At 41.5% G+C, this 10,734-nt stretch overlaps 1 long non-coding RNA gene across 1 annotated transcript; it reads left to right on the top strand.

Moving 5' to 3' along the window:
* The first annotated feature begins 780 nt into the window (after positions 1-780).
* Positions 781-9,881, top strand: LOC140599101 (uncharacterized). The gene is made up of 2 exons (XR_012001834.1): positions 781-4,629; positions 9,128-9,881. It is a non-coding gene; the product is annotated as an uncharacterized lncRNA (long non-coding RNA).
* The last annotated feature ends 853 nt before the right edge of the window (positions 9,882-10,734 follow it).

The raw sequence follows: 10,734 nt of genomic DNA, 5'->3' as shown, positions 1-10,734 counted from the left end.
TAAATCCCTTTTTGCTTAAATTACTCAAGGGTGGATTTTATTCTCTGCATCGAAGCCTGACCAATTGTCAAACTGTCAAACAACTGCTTCTCTGATTAAAAAGAAAAAAAAAATTAAGGTAATCTAGTTAACTTGCTAGCAATATCCTGAGTATGTAAAATAGATATTCTAAGGATGTAAACATTTATTTTTAAAATTCCAGTATAATGAATGTACAGTGTTACATTAGTTTCAGGTGTACAATATAGTCATGCAACAATTCTATACATTACTCAGTGCTCATCATGTAAGTGGGCTCTTAATCCCCTTCACCTATTTCACCCATCTCACCCTTCTCTCCTTTAGTAACCACCAGTTTGTTCTCTGTATTTAAGAATATGTGCTTTTGTCTTTTTTATTCGTTTTGTTTCTTAGGTTCCACATATGAGTGAAATCATACAGTAAATATGTCTTTCTCTGACTTACTTCACTTAGCATAATACCTTCTAGACATATTCATGTTGTCACGAATGGTAGGATTTCATTCTTCTGAATGAATATCACTTTTGGCTGAGTGATACTCCTTTTTTTTTATACATCATATCTTCTTTATCCACTCATCTATCAATGGACACTTGGTCCATTGCTTCCATATTTTGGCTATTGTAAATAATGCTGCTGTAAACATCAGGGTGCATTATCTTTTCAAATCATTGTTTTTTTATATTCTTTGGTTAATTACCCACTAGTGGAATTACAGGATCATTAAAAAAAATTTTTTTGAGGTGGGGCACCTGGGTGGCTCAGTCGGTTAAATGTCTGCCTTTGGCTCAGGTCATGATCTCAGGGTCCTGCGATGAGGCTCCTTGCTCTGTGGGGAGACTGCTTCTCTTCCCCCTCTGCCTGCTGCTCCCCCTGCTTGTGCTCTCTCGCTTGCTCTGTCAAATAAATAAATAAAATCTTAAAAAAAATTTTTTTAAAGGAAACTCCAGACTGTTTTCCACAGTTTTCAGGTTGCATTTTCGCTAACAGAAATTCCTTTTTCTCCAAATCCTCGGCAACATTTATTTCCAGTGTTTTTGGTTTTAGCCATTCTCACAAGTGTGAGGTATAAACTTTCTCAAAAGAAACCTAGAAGTGCTTTTTAAACATTTAGAAATTAATCCTGTTAGGAAAAATTGATGCATGTCCATTAATGAAGACAATTCTACTGAGATGCTTAAATGTCTAAAAATTCTAATAGAATAATGTCAACTACAAGATACAAATATTCAGAGTCTAGCCAAGAGATTTTGTTCAATATTTTATATAACGTTCCAACACAGAGAAATTAAAAGATTATGTAGTGACCCATATATGTGTCACCTGCATTCTATAATTAGCATTGTTATTTTTGCTCAATCACATATCTAGTATCTATGTTGAGATCTATTTATCTATCCATACATTAATTCATCTTAATTTTTTGACAGATTTCAAAGTAAGTTGCAAACATGAGTACATTTCACACCTAAATACTTCAGCACAGCAAATGGATTTTTTTTTTTAAGTACAGTATTTGGCCACTGGAGGGCTTCCAAATGCCATAAAATGCATTAGGAAGTAACTCCGTCTGCAGTGTCCTAGGGTCTGAGGTCTACGGAAGGGGTTGCATGGAGTATAAATGGCATCAGTTAGAGTGAGAGACTCAATCTGAAATCTAGCCCCAGGTCACAGCACCTTTTATCTTGACTCTCCTTTTTTTTTTTTTTCTTTTTTACAGCTACTTTCATTAGGAAAGAGAAAATACCCAACAGCCTCCCCTTCCCTCCCCATGATTTATGCTGCTGAAGGTCACAACTCTTTAGCTCAGAATGTCAGAACACCTGATGGAGACCAAGGTGCTGGACTGTGGAGGTGCGCTGGTATCAGGGACCTGAATTCACTGGCTGACTCCACAGGCCGGGGCTGTCCTCATCGCTGCCCCAGCAAGTAGACTCGAACTCAGTAAACGGTCACTGCAGCAATGAGGGGATGCAAGTGCTTCACGTCACACATTCAATGTCTCCACTAACCACAGGCGTCGTGTTGGTTCTTTTTATTTTTATTTTAAAAAAATATTTTATTTATTCATTCATGAGAGACACAGAGAGAGGCAGAGACACAGGCAGAGGGAGAAGCAGGCTCCCTGTGGGGAGCCAGATATGGGACTCGATCCTAGCACTCCGGAATCATGACCTGAGCCAAAGGCAGATGCTCAACCACTGAGCCACCCAGGCGTCCCGTGTTGGTTCTTTTTTAAAGGACAATAAGCCTTAACATAAAGCTCCCAGCGTTAGGTTGGTTATCCTACGGCTGGGACTGCAGCTGTACAGAAACAGCCAGGGTTTTCACTCGTGCTTCAGGAGTCAGGTGAAGCCACTGTGCACCCCCAACCCGCTGGGGCCCATCCTGCAGAGGCCTGGGGCCACAGGAAAGCTTCCCACAGCGAGGCCCCGCTGCCACTTTCACACAGGCCCTAGGGCTTCCCAGAAACAGTTTTGAAATTGGACTGATGTCTTCTGTGCATCAGTAGGGGGAAGAGTGAGCCAGTGGAATTCGAATCCTCAGTGTTGATGTGCTTCCCCATGTGTACCTTCAGACTGGGGATACCTGAGGAAGTTAAAGGACGTTGCAGTTTTTTAAGTTGTTTATTATTATTATTATTTTTTTTAAAGATTTTATTATTTGAGAGAGAGATAGCAAGAGAAAGCAGGAGCAGGCTCCTGCTGTGCAGGGAGCCCGGTGTGGGGGCTCGATCCCAGGACCCTGGGACCATGATCTGGGACCAAGGCACAAGCCTAACTGACTGAGCCACCCAGGTGCCCCTCATTTTTTTTTTTTTGAGAGAGAAAGCACGCACACACACTTGAGAGTGGCGGTGGGGAAGGGGCCACGGGGGAAGGGCACAGAGAGGGGGACTCCCTGTCACAACCGGTGTTGGAGCAAGGGCCCCGTGTGGTGGAGCCCAACGTGGCTCAGTCTCACAACCTTGAGATCACGACCTGAGCCGGAATCCAGAGTTGTACACTTAAGCCACCCAGGTGCCCTTCTCTTTATTTTGAAAGACGGTGACAGAAAACCAGTCTTGCTAGACGTGAGCGACGTTAAGATTTGCCTGCTAATGCTCACAATTTCAAGTGGCACGATGAGGTAATCTGCTGGAAACGGAATCCTCAAGAACATGATTCATCGAAGCCCTCAAAGAAATAATTTGTAATTTAAAGGATTTGCTGAATCCAATACTGAAATGGGGACTCAGAGGAAATAGAAGGTCCCAGGGAAGAGCAGGGTGCAAACAGCCAGACTGTCGGGTCGGGTGCACAGCTGATGGGAAGGGGTGGATGTGCTAGTTTGGAAGGGCTGCTCCACGAAGTACCGCCAACTGGGTGGCTTACACAACCAGAAATTGATTTTCTCACAGATCTGGAGGCTAGAAGTCCAAAATCAAGGTGTTGGCAGGGTTGGATTCTTCTGAAGCCCCCCTCCTTGGCCTCTGGATGGCCATCTTTATGGTCCTGTGCTGTGCTCCCTCTGTGTCTGTCCAAATCTCCTCTTCCTATAAGGACACCAGTCATATTGGATTCGGGCCCACACTAATGACCTAATTTTGATTTAATCACCCCTCTAAAGACTCTATCCCCTAGTCACATTCTGAGGTGCTGGGGATTAGACAAGACTTAAACATATGAATTTTGAACATTTTTAATTTAAATTCAATTTAGTTAACAAAAGTGTATTATTAGTTTCCGAGGCAGAATTTAGTGATTCATCAGCTGCATGTAACACCCAGTGCTCGTAACATCACGTGCCCTCCTTAATGCCCATCACCCAGTTACCGCATCCCCTCACCCATCTTAAACATATGAATTTGTGAGGGGAAATAATTCAGTCCATAACTGGGGTTAGAGAGAGTGGAAATAATACCTGGAAATAGAAGAGAGAAGAGGAAAATGTCCAATAATGTGTAGAAGAAAAGATCCTGAGCTGTTCCTAAGAAGGGTAAGGAGGAACTATGACGGGGGTACGCTGGGCCTTCAGCAGAACTGCTTCAGGCACTGCCTCAGAAATTTAAATACTCTTAAGCCCCTTCTGTTACAGGCTTATGTTCTTTAGAATCCGATTGATAAGAATGCTATTTGGGTTAATTAGTAAATAGGTGTTTTCATTTCACATTTATGTCTGACCTTCAGAAGTTTCCATGTCAAGCCAGGAAATAAGCTCAGACAACACTTACATATGTTAATTTTTTTGAATCAAAGACTTTAGCTTTGAGAATCTAGGGATCAGCAGACTAAGTAATGACTGTTCACCGTAGCTGTTGGTCATGTTGCAGGATTTCTTTTTCTTCGGTACCTGGGTGGCTCTTGGTCCCACCACTTGGAAGAATGAAGAATGAAGAGGAAGACCAGACCAAGAGTGGTGGGCAGCAGAGCAAAGTTTCTTGGGTGATCCTCCTGGGCAACAGTAAAGCAAAGTTTATTGAGTAACAGGCAAAGCTCTGGAAGAGGGAGGAGACCCGAGAGGATTTCTAAGTCTAGGGGTTTTTGTGGGCTTGTTGGCAGGCTGTTGTGATCGGCTTAATCCTCCCCGTGTCTGTCACCCAATCAGGCTTTTGCCCAAGAGCTCCAGGTAGGTGTTCACATGGGAAAGGGTGGAGGGCACCTTCCAGGGCTGTGCAGAGTCCTTATAGGGGTGGTTTCTTCCTGGGGGAGGGGGATTTGCCTTGTGCCTGCCTGCCTTTCTCTGACTATCCTTCTTTAGTTATTAGCTAATACTTAGTCCTTAATTAGGAGTTCAAGTTTTGTTGAACGCAAAGGGGTAAGACCTAACACAGCAGGGGTCCTCTGAAAAAGCTTCATGAACACACGGAGTATACACGGGCTGAATAAAGCCCAAGGGTATTTCAAGGGAGAGTTTTATGAGCGTAGTAATGAGCATATATGAAAAAGAGCCAGACTTATTTTTTATTAAAGATTGTAGTTATTTGGGAGAGGGAGCACGAGTGAGGGGAGAAGCAGACTCCCCACTGAGCAGGGAGCCCCAACAGGTGCAGGCTCGATCCCAGGACCCCAGGATCATGACCTGAGCCCAAGGCGGACACTTAACTGACTGAGCCACCCAGGTGCCCCAAGAGCCTGACTTGTGATAACAATTCACACTTGTAGAGTTGTGTAGGGGTCATGTATTGAGCCTATGCTCTGTTCACTCTAAGATGAAGCCATGGAAAGGTCTATCTGGAGCACTGTGGAGCCCATGTACTGAGGATGTATTTACATGAGGGACAGAAAGGCTTTTAGGAGCCAAGCTCAGGCATCTGGTGTAAGGCAATGTCAAGAACTGTAAAGGGTCTGAGACTGTACTCTACTTGCAAGCTAAGAGTTCGCCTGCCACATGGATGTTGGTAGAAGACAGGAGACTCGTGAGTCAGAGAGGAAGGAGAGTTTATGACAGCACTAGCAGCATCCAGAATATCAGTATTGCAGGGAGGAAGAGGCTCGTTTACTGAGTCCCAATACCCCCACAGGCAGTGGGTAGCGTTATAGGAGAGGAACCTTTATTTTAGGGAGTCTGAACCTTTTATAATGGACAGATACTATTTCCGTCTTCTAAGGGTGTTTGCCAAACAAACATCTCGAAGAGGTAGCCCAGAACAAAGGGCAGTCAGTGCTTCACTCACTGTATGGGTAGAAATGCCAAATTCATGAAGAATTATCTCCAAATAGGCAACTAGCCTTGGTGTCTGAGGGACAGGCTAATTCTGAGCACGGGTTAGAATAGCCTCTTATGCATCCTTGTTCCTAGAGATTCAGGCCAGGGTTCTAAGCTAAGACGGCTGTGATAAAAGAAGAAAAACTAAAGGGACCATTTCACTAAAACCCTGCTGTGTCACTGAGGGTGCAAAGAATTCTCGGCACGGGTACAGTTAGTTACTTTGACAGAACTGAGGAGTTTGACTTGGGTATGGAGAGAAGACAGTCCCACACCTGCACAAACATTACTGCACTGGCCTGAACGGCAGAGGAAGAGAATGGAAGATGCTACCTAGTAACCAGAATGATCTGCTCAGAGATGCTTGTGGTAGTCCAACAGTGGCCTGGGTTTAAATTTAAGACATTTAAAATTATGAAGTTCTATCAACATTCAGGGACTTCTGAACTATCCCAAAGGCTTTGAGAGTATTAAGAGTATAGCATTTTTTTTTTTTAGATTTTATTTATTTATTCATGAGAGAGAGAGACAGACAGACAGACAGAGGGAGAAGTAGGCTCCATGCAGGGAGCCCGATGTGGGACTCGATCTGAGGACCCCAGGATCACGACCTGAGCCAAAGGTAAATGCCCAACCGCTGAGCCAGCCAGGCGTCCCTATCACATTGTTATTTAATCATTATGCCGCATTACCACAAAGGATGGAGGATCTGACCTTCCATAGATGTACCCAGATTTCCAAAAAAAAAAAAAAAACCACTAAAAAAAAAAAGAAAGACTCAAAGCAATTTTGTATATAAATGAAGAAAATTGTACTATAAAATACTCTGTTAAATGTTCATCTAATGATATTATGAATATGAGAAAATCAGTCATGTCAGAGTTAACAAGATATACCTTGTGGATTTTTAAAAATGCCACAATTCTCCCCTAACCTCTACTCTGCATCAACAGTAATAAAATAGGTTCACACACAAAAAATAATAAAAAAAAATAACAGGTTCACACTATTGAAAACCACAAAAATTAACCTTATTTTATTGCAAAACTAAAAACATAAAATTGGTTGATTCCACCCCTACCCTCTTGCTACTAACGTAAGGAGGACTTTTATATCTCTTTTGGCCATCTTAACTGCTAGGTCTCAATGAAAACAATGCTTATAGACATTTTGTTTTAATATAGATTCTGATGCCCTTATTTGTAATTTCCTCTTCTATCTAGTCATGGACAAAAATTTGGAAAATAACTCAAAAACATAAAAATAATTCAAAATGGCCACAAGCATAGGTTGTGGATCATGTGTCATTCCCTGAATGTCAGCTGTAATTTTAACTCTTTCTCTCTCAGGAAATCATATTGGAATACATGTGAAACAGTGATTTTCAAATCACTTGTGTGATTTCAAAACGTGTGTGTGTGTGTGTGTGTGTGTGTGAGTGTGTGTGTGTGTGTGAATGTACACAAACATGAATATACCTAAATAATTCAAAGCTTTGGTGACTTATTATGGGTAAATTATTTGTGATCACTTCATATCAAAACATGACACACAAATGTGTTATTTCACTGAGGCTGCAAAACACAAAAATCAAAAAACAATCATTCAAGTCTTCGTTCTTGAGATTCCTACCACTGAATTCACATTTATACCAATTGTTCACGGGACAGTCTTTGAAGAAAAAATATGTGGAAGAAATCATTTTATAGACCTAATGTTTAAGTTTTAATATGCTACTGAATTGTAACCCATGTGGAAATTCCAGCTAAGACAGCCGTCCATGAAGCCTAGCCCGGTGAGATCCAACAATTATGGGTTGGTGTTCAACTGGATGAGCCTTCTTTATGTTGAAATAGGAGGCAAATGGCTTTATAGGACTGCATGAAGGCACAGGTGTGAAAAAAAAGCAGCAATTATTTTTGCTTTATTTGGCATTGGGCAGGCTTCAGTTGGAAGAAACCATATTTAATTTTCCTGTCACGCTGTATAAAGAGAAAAAACTTGGAGCATGTTCAGAGGAGAACAGCGACTGATTAAAGGTTTGTAAAATTAGACCTATATGAAATTGTGAAAAGAAGTGGGCATGTTCAGTCAAATGCAAGCCACTCAGGCAGGATGAACAATTACCTGCAAGTATGTAAAGAGATGCTTCCCAAGCCTGAGGTTTGGGATTAATGCAAAGTTAAATTGCAGGATTAAGAACACAAAACAAAACAAAAGTCAGAGCAGTGGAAGAAACTAAATACTGTAAAAACAAAACAAAACTAAAAACATTTTAAGAAATTGATGAATGAAGCAGTCTATAATTCAGACTTTTGCAAAAACGATCATGAAAACAATTCAATTTTGTACTTATTAAATAGAAATAATTTACGAAGTAGAAAAAGCATTCGCTGGATTGCATTAAAAAGGAAAAATCTCTAGGTGAATTAAGTCGGACAGAACAAATCCTATGATTTCACTTATATGTGGAATCCAAAACATCAAACAAATGAACAAACAAAACAAAACAGACACAGATTCATAGATACAGGAAACCTACACTAGTTACCAGAGCCGGGCGAGGCTGGTGAGGGGAGGGGGTTTAGCAAAATAGGTGAAGGGAATTAAGAAATACAAACTTTGAGTTGTAAAATAAGTCAGTCAGGGTGGTGTGATGTTTAGCGTAGGACAGACAGTTGAACATACTGCAGTAGCTTTGTATGGTAACAGATGGGAACGAGATTTATCATGGGGATCTATCTTCCCAGAATGTGTAAAAATACTGAACCCCTACGATACACACCTAAAACGAATAGGATATTGTATGTCAATTATACACCGATTAAAAGAAAAGTAAAAATCATCAGATTAAGTATGAAGAATAGTTTTAAGGAAAAAAAAAGGTGTATCTGGCGGTCTTCTCTGGGACCCAGGATAGCAGGAACAGAAACTGTAAGTCTGCCCTCAGAATAAGGGGAGCTCCTGTGTGTGTAGGGTGGGGAGGCGGTGTAGCGAGCAGTTTCCCTGACCTGCTTTACCTGTTTTACCAGGAATCCCATGACACAATGGTTCTCTCCAGAGTGGTCCTGAACTGTTATTCTTTCTGTTTGTTCAGGGGAAATCGTTTTCTCTCTGAAGTAGTTTCTGCTTTTTGAAAATCGTGTTGGGCAAAGACATAAACAAAAATTTATTCTCCAGTTTACACTCTTTATCCTTATATGCAAAGGGAGAAAGATGAAACCACAAAGTTGGCACCATTTTCTTTTACTTTAAGGCTGTTCCATTAGCCTGATGATAACTTGTTTTTTAACTTAGAAATGTAGATGATCTAACAATAATCTCATTAAAGTGTTCTGGTTCCCTGTGTTTGACGTTTGACACTTGAACCCTGTGTTTAATATGATTCCAGCACTAATTACAATGTGTTTTTCCCCAGGCTAAGCTATTCTCAGACCCCAGCCGGGTGTCCTAGAATTCAACTTTTCTGACTCTGACTCTACCTGGGATAGTATCGCAGCCCAGTTAAGGATCCTGACCGGCGAGACTGCATCGCTACTTCAGAATCAATCCCAAGTGCAGGCTGCTACATGCGCTTCTGACCTACGAGCTCTAACTTGGAAGTTTCCACAACCCTGTCACTGGGTTCAACTAACTTGCTAATGTGGCTCACACTCAGAGAAACATATTATTTACTAGATCAGCAGTTTATTGTAAATGGATATAACTCCTCCAAGGAGCCCTAACTTTTCCCTTCCTCTACGCCGGTTCCATAGCACCTCCGTGCAATTCACCTGACAAAAATTAATGATTAATTCAGTTAATGCTGAATTCTGTTGATTGTATCATAAAAGGACCCAGATCCAAGTTATAAAAGCAGGTAACACCCTCAGGTGTGCAGTTACCACGCCAGCAGCCCTGGTGATAGGACAATAATATGCTGTAGGGTTTCACAGGGCAAAGTCCTGTTAGGACATTCTGATGAAGCTGTTAACAACATCAAAGTCCCAGACAGCACAGCACTGGTGTCTGTTGGGCCTACTGAAGACCAAAACAGATTAGTGATAAAGCAAATATGGTATCTGTAACGTTTTTAACTACTGGTGAGATCCAGGTGAAGAGTGTTAATGTGCGGGCTCACGTACTAATCTTTTCCTTTTTAAAAATAAAAAGTTGGGATACTCTGAGTCTTAGCTTCTTGTTTGGGCCCCCTATTTGCTAATTTGGTTTTATTAACCTGTTTTGATGTCTTCCCTCCTACCAGTAATTTTCTTTCTTTCTTTCTTTCTTTCTTTCTTTCTTTCTTTCTTTCTTTCTCTTTCTTTTTCTTTTATTTTTAAAAGATTTGTTTTAGTTATTATTTGAGAGAGAGAGAGAGAAAGCAAGTGCAGTGGGGAGGGGCAGGGAGAGAGAAACCTAAACAATGTGCTGAGCATGAGCCCAATGTGGGGCTCGATCTCATGACCCTGAATCGAGACCTGAGCCAAAACCAAGAGTTGGAAGCTCAACCAACTGTGCCAGCCAAGCGCCCCCTACCAGTAATTTTCTTGTTGCCATTATGTTATAATCTCAGGGTCCTGGGATTGGGCCCCACATAGGGCTCCCTGCTCAGTGGGGAGACTGCCTCTCCCTCTCCCTCTGCCTGCTGCTCCCCCTGCTTATGCTCTCTATCAAATAAATAAAATCGCTAAAAAAAAAAAAAATTGCAAAGTGCCAAAGGTGATGGAGGACTTTTCAATGGTATGCCATAAGCATTTTAAATTTCAGCTAATTGATAGAAGTACACCTGTGTTTTATTTTTCACTAGCAAAATATGGTCAAAACACTCCTATAGAACATTCCTGTTCACAGAAGATGCTATACAACACTGGACACCTGACTGCAAACCATTAGTTTATTTGTTCTACGGCTAAGGTATGGTCTGCACCAAACCATCTTGCAAGCAGAGTACACAGGGCTCAGCCTGCCACTTGTCACTGTGGCTCAGGCGAGGATCAGGAAACAGCAGCCTTTAAAAATGTACAGAAAAAACCATCTCGATCACAT

Source organism: Vulpes vulpes, chromosome 5, assembly GCF_048418805.1.
Source record: "Vulpes vulpes isolate BD-2025 chromosome 5, VulVul3, whole genome shotgun sequence".
Lineage (NCBI taxonomy): Eukaryota > Metazoa > Chordata > Mammalia > Carnivora > Canidae > Vulpes > Vulpes vulpes.
This window is presented reverse-complemented; position numbering and strand designations above follow the sequence as displayed.